Source organism: Falco punctatus (assembly GCF_963210335.1).
Source record: "Falco punctatus genome assembly, chromosome: 5".
In the NCBI taxonomy this organism is placed as follows: domain Eukaryota; kingdom Metazoa; phylum Chordata; class Aves; order Falconiformes; family Falconidae; genus Falco; species Falco punctatus.
The window spans coordinates 17,499,309-17,508,869 of NC_137584.1; the positions used below are offsets into that span (position 1 = coordinate 17,499,309).

The window sequence follows — 9,561 nt, forward strand, 5'->3', positions numbered from 1 at the left end:
ATACACATCTCCACAGATGTGAATTGGTGTGCTCTGAGTGTCTCCCCTAACATACTTCTACATTTGTCATCTTAAGAAATAATTATTTTTTTTAACATAGATGGTGCAATAAAGGACTTTCAAAATATCATTACAGGTTCAAAGACTTCAGTTAGGACAGCGATTCCTGCGTACAAACAACTGGATTCTCTTAAGTCATTCCCTAGATAAATGCAGTAAGAAAGTGAACTATTCAAAGGGCAGGAATGTCAAGATGGAAGCGGAAGGTGGAAACACAAAGTGAACGAAGATGGAAGACTTTTTTCTCTCTCTTTTCCCCTTCTCTCTTTTCTCAAAAAAAGCTGTGAATCTCAGATGTTGCCTAGCACAGCCAACAGAAACTTGGGCAAGGGACAAAGGATGTCGTGTGGATCCTAACAATGCTTGGAGAGAAACGAACAGTAAAGGCTCTGGAAGTATCGATTGTTGCAAAATCAGGCGACAATGCAGACTTAGAAGAATGAAACAACTCCTGAAAACTCCTATGCTCAGATCTGAGCAGAAACACAGATGTTAACACAGTGTGACACATTTTGCACTCTCTGTAGCTTTAACATCATGCCTACATGAAATTACAGCCTTCTAAACTGAACCTAGCTTTCTGCTTGTTTGTTGCTTCTTAAGCAATGGTCAAGTAAGGGCTGGTAAAAATGCATAATTTTTCAGAATATTAAAACAGGCAACATATTATTAATGTTTATGCAAACAATAAATCATTATAATCGTACTCTTACAAGGGTTAAAGACTAAAACCATCAGCATGAACCACCCTTATGTTTCAGGTGGGGCAGAGGTTAAATGCCGTGTGTGTGGCGAGTGTGCTATAGTTTCGTGTTCCACTTCAGCGTAGTGGATTTAGCAAAATGAGCAATTACACTGATCAGCAGAGGACCTCTTCCAGATGGAGGGATGTACCCAGAAAGAGATGATCTGTTGGATAACCAGTGCCCAAACCTGAGCTAAGTGAAAACTTAGGGATATCAGACATTTGTAACAGTGGCCCAATAGTGATGGGTTCCCCTGGAGGAATAACTGGGCCAACAGAGGAAGTTCCTCCCCAGTCTCATGAATTTAATGGCTCATTTTTGATTTAAATGATAAGGATTTACAGTCCATATTCTTTAAAAAATAAAATCCACAACAATTTAGAATTTTTCTCAATGTTAAACATACAGAGGAGAGTTCAACCTCTGAGGGTTCCTCTGAGAGTTTAAAGTGGGGTTTGGTGTGTTCATTCTTTTTTGGGCAGTAGGGAGATGTGCTTTCACCAGAATTATGGCTGTTCCCATCACCCATAAACACATATTTATGACTTCTATTAGAAAAGTTTCAGTTCAGTGCTTACTAATAATTTTGCATAGTGACTTGTTCAAGTTCATTTTACATTTTTTTAAAAATTGCTTTTTCTCTGAACTCTTCTGGTTTAGCTTGTTTCTAAATTAAATGAATAATAAGATGTTCATCAATAGGGAGCACTGTCATTTTAGCCACTAGGATTTTTCAAGTATTTTAGATGCAGATTCAAGCACATTTTTAGGCTATAAAATAATCTCATTCTAGTTGCATTTGACATTCAACTATTTGCTGTTTCTTGGACATCTGTTGTGCATTGACCAGCTGTTTCTATTCAGATGGATACAATGACTTCTGTATATTTTCCACGAATCCAATGAATTTAAGATAGAGGAATATATATTAGTATCCAGATTTCTGAAGTACATCATTCTGCATATTGTCAAAATGCGCGATGGCATGCCAGCATATTTCTCAGTTGCCTACTTTGTTATCTCTGAAATTTCTTAACTGTCTTTTCAGATCTATCCCACTTATATTTTTATGTACTTCCTATTTTGACATTTCACTTTCAGCATTTTTATATTTTAATTAAACTAGATTCAGCATCAATCTTTATATGAATACCAACGTGGCACAGTATTAGTCTTCTAAACATGGCTTTCGGTTCACTCCTATTGCTTCTTATCAAAATCTCACCCAGCTTCTTATCCTACCACAACTGATCTTTGTCCTGAGAGATATTTAAGGTGTGACAATTAGAACATAGTACAGAGAGCAAGATTTTTTGTAATGACTGGTTGTTTAATTGGTACCTGAGCAGAAAGTATTTTCACTAAAGTACTTGTCCTGGTTTCAGCTGGGACAGAGTTAATTTTCTTCTTAGTAGCTGGTGTAGTGCTGTGGTTTGGATTTGGTGAGAGAGCAATGCTGGCAGCACACAGATGGTTTTGGTTGTTGCTGGGTGACATTTATACTAAGTCAAGGACTTTCCAGTTTCTCAGGCCCTGCCAGCAAGAGGGCTGTAGGGGCACGGGAAACTGGGAGGGGACACAGCCAGGACAGCTGATCCAAACGAGCCAAAGGGATATCCATACCACATGATATCATGCTGAGTATATAAGCTGGGGCAATAAGAAGGAAGGGGGAGGACATTCAGCATTATGGCACTTGTCCTCCTGAGTAACCGCTATGTGTGACAGAGCCCTGCTTTCCTGGGGTTGGCTGAGCACCTGCCTGCCCATGGGAATTTGCGAATGAATTCCTTGTTTTGCTTTGCTTGCATGTGTGGCTTTTGCTTTCCCTATTAAAATGTCTTTACCTCAGCCCATGAATTTTCTCACTTTTACTCTTCCGATTCTCCCCTGCATCCCACTGTGGGGGGAGTGAGCGAGCAGCTGTGTGGGGCTTCATTGCTGGCCAGGGTTAAACCGTGACAGTCCTGTAAGCTTGCTCTATGAAATCAGAAAGAATTCTATCTCTGCACAGCAGCACACACAACAGGATACAAGTACTGGGAGTCTTTTGCAGCCTCTTGTATTGCATCGTATAATGACAACACTAGGAAAAGCATCCCGAATCACATAGAAAATTATTATCTATGTCTACTGTTCTCATGCTCCAGGTGTCTTTCTCAGCATTTCTAATCTCTCTGTAGCCCAGAAATATTTTCTGTAATATTGCAATATTTTTAGCATTCTCATAAATATATTTGAGTAAAAACCACTTACTCTGTAAATATTTGTGAAGTGTAGACAAGCATTCAGCTCATCCTGTTATCTGTGGATTCAGCTGGCAGAATGAGCTAAGTGTAACAATACTGTGGCAAATATTTCACTTAAAGAATGTAACATATATGCTTCAGAGGTACACATACATTAGCAGAATACAGCATATGACTGTCCTGTCAACAAAGGGGCAAGTATTTCCATCACATGGAAATTGTTTGGCACAACTAGTTCTCTGTGAGAATCTGGAAGAGGGACAACAAAACTGATTTTGTCAAGGACAAAAGAAAGGGCAACACAAGAGTAAACAGTATATTTAGGCATATACTTAAAAATATTTGAATGATCCTGATCCAAACAAAGGACTGTCAAGAGTGATAAATGTAATAACCCTGAAAAATAAGAGAACTCATTTAAGCTTTTTACTAGAACTGCAAAGGATTGACTTACCATAAGCTATAAAAGATGTCATTAAATCATCAACCTTTATGATTAATTGCCTGTTGTGATTGCCAAGATGCACCTTTCTCTGCCTGTACTCTGAGTAACTGTGGTTCTCCACGAATTGACACCTGTGACAAAGTTCCAGTATCATACTGGCAAAGAAATGAAAAAAAAAAAAAGTCATATCTTACTACAGTAATGAGAAATCATTTTCATCTCAGTGGGTCTAGTCATAGGTGTATAGGTTGTAAGATCCGTCTCTAAAATTATACTGTGCTAAATATAAGAGTACAGAAGCCAGTTTAATGAATGGGCTAATCAAGTAATTTCAGTGGTGTTCTGTGGAGTGTAGTCTGTGTACTAATAAAAATTTCCATGATTTTTATTAATTCCATTAACGTAGCACACTACCTCCAAATATTTATAGAGATCAAGGAGACTCGCTTCAGGGTGAGCCCTTCATACATACCAGGGGTACCATGTCCTGAAATGTAAACAATTCATATCTGTTGAGCCATAATCCCTAAATCAGAAACACAAATGTTTGGATTAACAAAAAATGGAAAGCCTCAATCTTTGTTGTTGACCTCCCAATACATATTTTTTCACTTTCAGTGTTATGTGCATGACTAGCATTCTTCATCCAGGACTGGAAATGCAGTGGCTTTTTGCCATAGTGACAACAAAGGACAATGGTGACCAAATTCAAGCCAATCCAAACCCTCACTGAAGCTCACTGACTTCAGGAGATTCGAAATCAAGCCTTCAGTGCAGTTCTACATATATGATGCAGTGTGAAGCAACTGAGATTTGATTTTCTTAAGGATCAGAGAATTAAAAGGATATTCATTTTACCCCTTTAAAAGGTCAGATGGATTTGATACAGGAAAAAGTTGAGGAAATATAAAGCAAAAGCTTATGTGTACTGTCATTGCAATCTATTTGATTTTTAAATACAAAATTTTAGCATTCCACTACAGCAGAGGCAAAAAAATAACTGTTAAGTGTTTTAGCACAGACCTGGAACTGCTGTCATATTTGCAGTACATATATATGGAATACAGAATGCGGATATACAAAACAATCCATTGTACAGAATAAAGCTATAGCAGTGAGCAAACTGCTTAAACTCTAACGCTGAAGGAATGAGATGGTTTATTTCTTGACAGTGTTTCTTCTTGAAGAGATTAAATACAGAGCTAGTGGAGAGCAGTAAGTTGTGGAAGGAGGAGGAACATACCGTCTGGGTTGCAGGTGTTGGGGCACAAGCAGCATTCTTGGAAGTCCTGCTCATTCTGGTTTGTGCTGTGGTTTTCAGGCCACATGGAACCCAGTAGGACAATCCATAATTAAGGATTTGCTGTGGTTTCGGGGGTTCCAGCCCTCTTCTTCCCAAGCCATACTCCAGCCACTGCTCCCAGCCTCATGCCACAGGCTCTAAAAGTTGGAGCTCCTCCAGCTCCACAGCAGGAGGACAAAGAACCAAGTGTTCCAGCTCAAGCTGCCTGGTGAGGTTTCCTGAAGACCCTGCTCTTAAAAGTCATGGATTGGTAATTGCAAATTGGAGCCAGGAGTGACCTCTCTGAACCAGCCACTCTTGGGAGCCTGAGGTGGTCACCAGGTGTTGCCTTTGACAAGATGACAGGGAAACAGTCACATTTACACCTGAGTCTGCTTAGCTTTACACACATTCATCACAGATACTCAATGTCCACTCAGGTTTTTTTTGATTCCACAAATCTGTTTGGCAGGGAAGTAATTCTTCACAAGTTTTAGAGAAGATTGGGACTGTCCACACACAAAAAAACTGATGCTTTGAAAATGCTACAAAACAAGAAAAATTTAAATCGGTAAAATACCCCTAAGTGCAATTTTAATTGTTTTAATAAGTAGTTTTCATGATCTATTTTCATGTTCTAATTATTTCTGGACACATTAGATTTTATTATACTCTGTAAGAAGAAAGGAAGTTTAACAAATTTGTTGGTAGGTTACATATTACATTAGGTTACATATCTCTGCAGTAGAATTTCCATATGACTTAAAAATTATCAAAATAATTACTTTTTGTCTATGCAAATATGCAGGTTTTGCTTTCATTCGTACCCTGTCATAAGAAATCCAAAGTTCTAGACAGTATAAAAAACATGCCCTGAATCCTAGTGTCAATATTCACCTATTTCCCTTTTCAAAATAGAGTGTAATTTTACAAGACATCACTTTAACCCCAGGGTAAAGGGAAGTAGCTCTTGCCATGTTAAAGAGTAAGCTGTGTAAATTTCATCTGCTGGGGATCTATCCTGTGCCTCCAACATGACAAAAAGCTGTTTCCAGTGGCTGTGACTTTTAGAATTCATAATTTGAAATTACCCATATTCTGATAGCTTCCAGGGGAAATCTAGTTGTTCTGCACCCTTCCTCTTACCAAAAAGGTCTTAGAAAACAATATAAAATTATATTATATTATGGCTGCTGCCTTGACACTAGAATTGACACAGTACAGTGCATTTGTAGTTATCGTTTGTGCAGCGGTACATTTGATCTTTGATTTTATTATTCTACTGTCATATAAGTAATGTCTTTCCAGATTTTGTCACCTGGAGCAAGGCCCAAAAAATAAGATCTGAACCTGCATAATCGTACTACCCATTAAATGAATGTAAGAGTTGGGAACGCTGCTCCAGCAGTGGGTGCCTGTGTATGTACATACCCACATGCCAACCACTGGGCTGTGACAGGCAAGCAGGACACAAAAACATGGGTGAAGAAAAAAATACCTTTGGTTTCTGAACTGAGAGGTTCTCTGCGCCAGCAAAACTATTGGCAAAGAGCATCCCAAACCTTGGGTTAGTTTGTTGTGGAATCATATTTGTACTTCTTGCACAGAAAAGAGAATTCTTCTTCCTCATTTCTCAAAATGCAAAATATAGACTATCACAGCCACCGTTAGCAGGATCTGTTCAGCGTTTTTCACCATTTGTTTTTGGTTTTTTTCTAGTTTGTATTTTCGCTTGTGAATATTAAAGCCACATTTGTTGGTGAAAAACCTATGAAGAATATTAGAATCACAACCGTACCTGAGAATTATTAATCATTTGTATTTTAAATAGAAAAGTTTACTTCATTCTTGTGCAGTTTGACTACCTGTATTGATCAGGTATACCTGCATGCCACTTTGATGAGTTCTGCAAGGTTAAGAAATACCCTGCAGGACTTAAAACCTTTGTCTGTTTTCAAAATGGTTCAGTGATTATGGACTGCTTCATTGCCTACCAAAAATAAAGGAAATTTGCATGGCAGAAAAGTAAAAATTTGCATGAAATAAAAGTAAATACAATGATGACAAGCAAGCATAAAGTGGTATTTCAAGAACTGATTCTGAAGAAACTTGCTTGACAGCTAACTTCAAACAAAAATTTATTATGGAAAAGTCTTCCTGCTACCAAAAAAACCTGTCCAGCTACTGGGGAAGTGGATTAATATAAGATATATATGTATAGCTGATGTCAAAATTGTATGACATCATAAAAAAGGGAAGAAGGGAAGGGAAGGGAAGGGAAGGGAAGGGAAGGGAAGGGAAGGGAAGGGAAGGGAAGGGAAGGGAAGGGAAGGGAAGGGAAGGGAAGGGAAGGGAAGGGAAGGGAAGGGAAGGGAAGGGAAGGGAAGGGAAGGGAAGGGAAGGGAAGGGAAGGGGAAAAAGGAAAAAGAAGAAAAACCTTATTGTTGCAATCCTTTGATGAAATTAAATTAGTTTTACTGGGTTTGGCTTCCTAGTAAAATATTTGGGAGCACAGAAATAAGTTTCAGAAGTATGATGAAATCTCCTGTCATGTAAGATCCCTGTCCTTTCTTCAAGGGCCTGGTAAAAAAACTGAGTTTTCTACCTAAATTGTACTTTTCTAACTAGAAGCCAGAATGCCGTGAAAAAGTAATTTATTATTTTATGATATATATATATAAAAAAAAAAAGTTAATGCTGTCAGAATACCATACCTCGACTGTTCATGCTTGTTTAATTAGACTCTTTCTTCCCTCCCATTTTGAATGGTATTTGTGCATTTGTTATTCTTCAGGATCTTTTTTCAAAGTCCCTTGAAAACAAAACATAAATAATTATGCTGAAGTTTATGTAGGCTTAATATTAGGCAAAAAATGAAATTTCCAAGTCCCACTGTCGATAGGATGTGTTTGTGCAGTTCTCCATGTAGCACTTTAAAGTAGGGTAAACGACAGCAATCTCATTCTGAGAAGAGGAAGAGCCATATGGCTTCATTTTATGGGCAGCTGGTTTTATAATAGCTCAGAACAAAACAATGATCCTTAAACAGATTCAGATTACCTATGTAGATGGGCAAAGTAGCTGTGTATAGTGCCATGGAGTTCCAGTCTTTTCCATATACTGCCCTGCTAGGAAAGCATGCCAAGGATTGCAGTTTATCAAGAAAGAGGATAAATATTTCCTCCGAGGAGTCTATAGATTCAGCAAGAGGTTCTCATGATTTATGTGGTTACTAGAGGTCAGAGTACAGTAATTAGTTCACACATGTAGTCTTTAGTGCCTCTGAAAGCATCCCCAGGCAGAAAGCATAGCATCCCCAGGAAAGTCTGTGGCGATATGCCATACTGCTGTTTCAAATATGTAGACACTAGAAGAGGTTGAAGTTCACATTATGATCTCTGTGTGTATGTACGTGTGCCTGGCTACCCATCTGTGCATCCGTATGAATACTAGATCTCTGAAAGTTAAATGACTTGCTTTGGCTTTGCTCCTTCCTTTTGATACTGAGCTGTCTATATGAATTGAAAGTTAGAAAGTAGTTAATATAGTATCTAGTTTCATTGTAAATCTTTCCTGATTGATGACTTGCCTTCTCCTGGGACCCAGCGCTATAGCACAAAGCAATTGCTATAAACGGCAGCTAAAACTGCTTCTTGGAGTTCTGCTTCTTTTCTAGGGAAATGTGTTTGTCATTAATACTAATGTTCAGAATCAGGAAAAAAATGTGTCTAAGGAAGTGTGTTAACACAGAACTTTAAGCTATTGCTCTTCTTGATGATACTAATCTGTTTTCCTACAGAGAATCATGTGAATTGTTACCTGCCATTGCATCCCCATGTTCATCTCTTAGTACTTGTGGGTGTGATACAAACCACTTAAAAGAATTTCACTGCCCAGACTGGGTGGTTTCCTCTGTTACACCAATGTATTTTTCCTATTTTATCTTTTGGTTTGCTAAGTGCTAACAGGAAGATTCTTAACTAGTGCTTTCAAAATGCTTGCTGATCTGCAGAGACAGAAAATGTGAACAACAGTTAACAAACTGCTCTGATAGATAGTGCAGTCCATTAGGAGGCATTCATAACATCAACACCAACATTGAGTTATTCTCTCTCAGGAGCACCATTAACGGTCATTTTATCACTACTGATGTGTATGTAATTCTGTAACATCAATCCCAACACTGGGCAGTTCTCCCTTTCAGGTTAACTACAGGCAAAACCAGTACCGAAAAGAAAGTGGAAACCAGCCCAAAATGTTAAACTTCCAGTTTAAAGTGCCATCAATACAGGCATTTACAGATAACAGAAGCAAACTGTGAACACAAGTGAGCAGTGTATTGACTTCTTTAAAATTGTATACAAAAGGGCAGCTTGTGTCGTATTTGTTGTTTTGATTAATAGTTTACTCTGGTTTCACTCTGTTTTAATCCAGTTAGCCAGAAAAGTAATTTTGAGAAGGACACAGTGTCACTATAGTTGGATATGAACTATGAGTGGTATGCTATTTGAAGACAAATATAATCCTGGTAAGAGTAAATAGGTAAATAGTATTCAGAAATTGGTGCAGTTATTTATTCACAACATTTGTGAAACTTTTACTGGAAAGCCATGTGCCACTATGGTTTGTTGAAAAGGATGTTAAAAATTAAAAAGATGTACAGAAAAGAGTTCTAAAAGAACAAAATTTAGGGAATAATGTACCAATAGTGAAACAAAAGAAACTCTGTTATTAATTCAGTCAAGAGAAGACTGAGAGCAGCTTGACTACAGCCCTCAG

General features: G+C 38.0%; 1 protein-coding gene across 16 annotated transcripts in view; it reads left to right on the plus strand.

Annotated features, from left to right (window-relative positions):
* The window catches only part of KHDRBS2 (KH RNA binding domain containing, signal transduction associated 2), a 402,639-nt gene extending 395,840 nt beyond the window's left edge, over nt 1–6,799 (plus strand). For all 16 annotated transcript variants that reach the window (XR_013928537.1, XR_013928538.1, XR_013928539.1 and 13 more), the window contains one exon: nt 1–6,799. This exon is cut by the window's left edge. The gene's annotated coding sequence lies outside the window, so the exon portion shown is untranslated.
* Nucleotides 6,800–9,561: the final 2,762 nt, after the last annotated feature.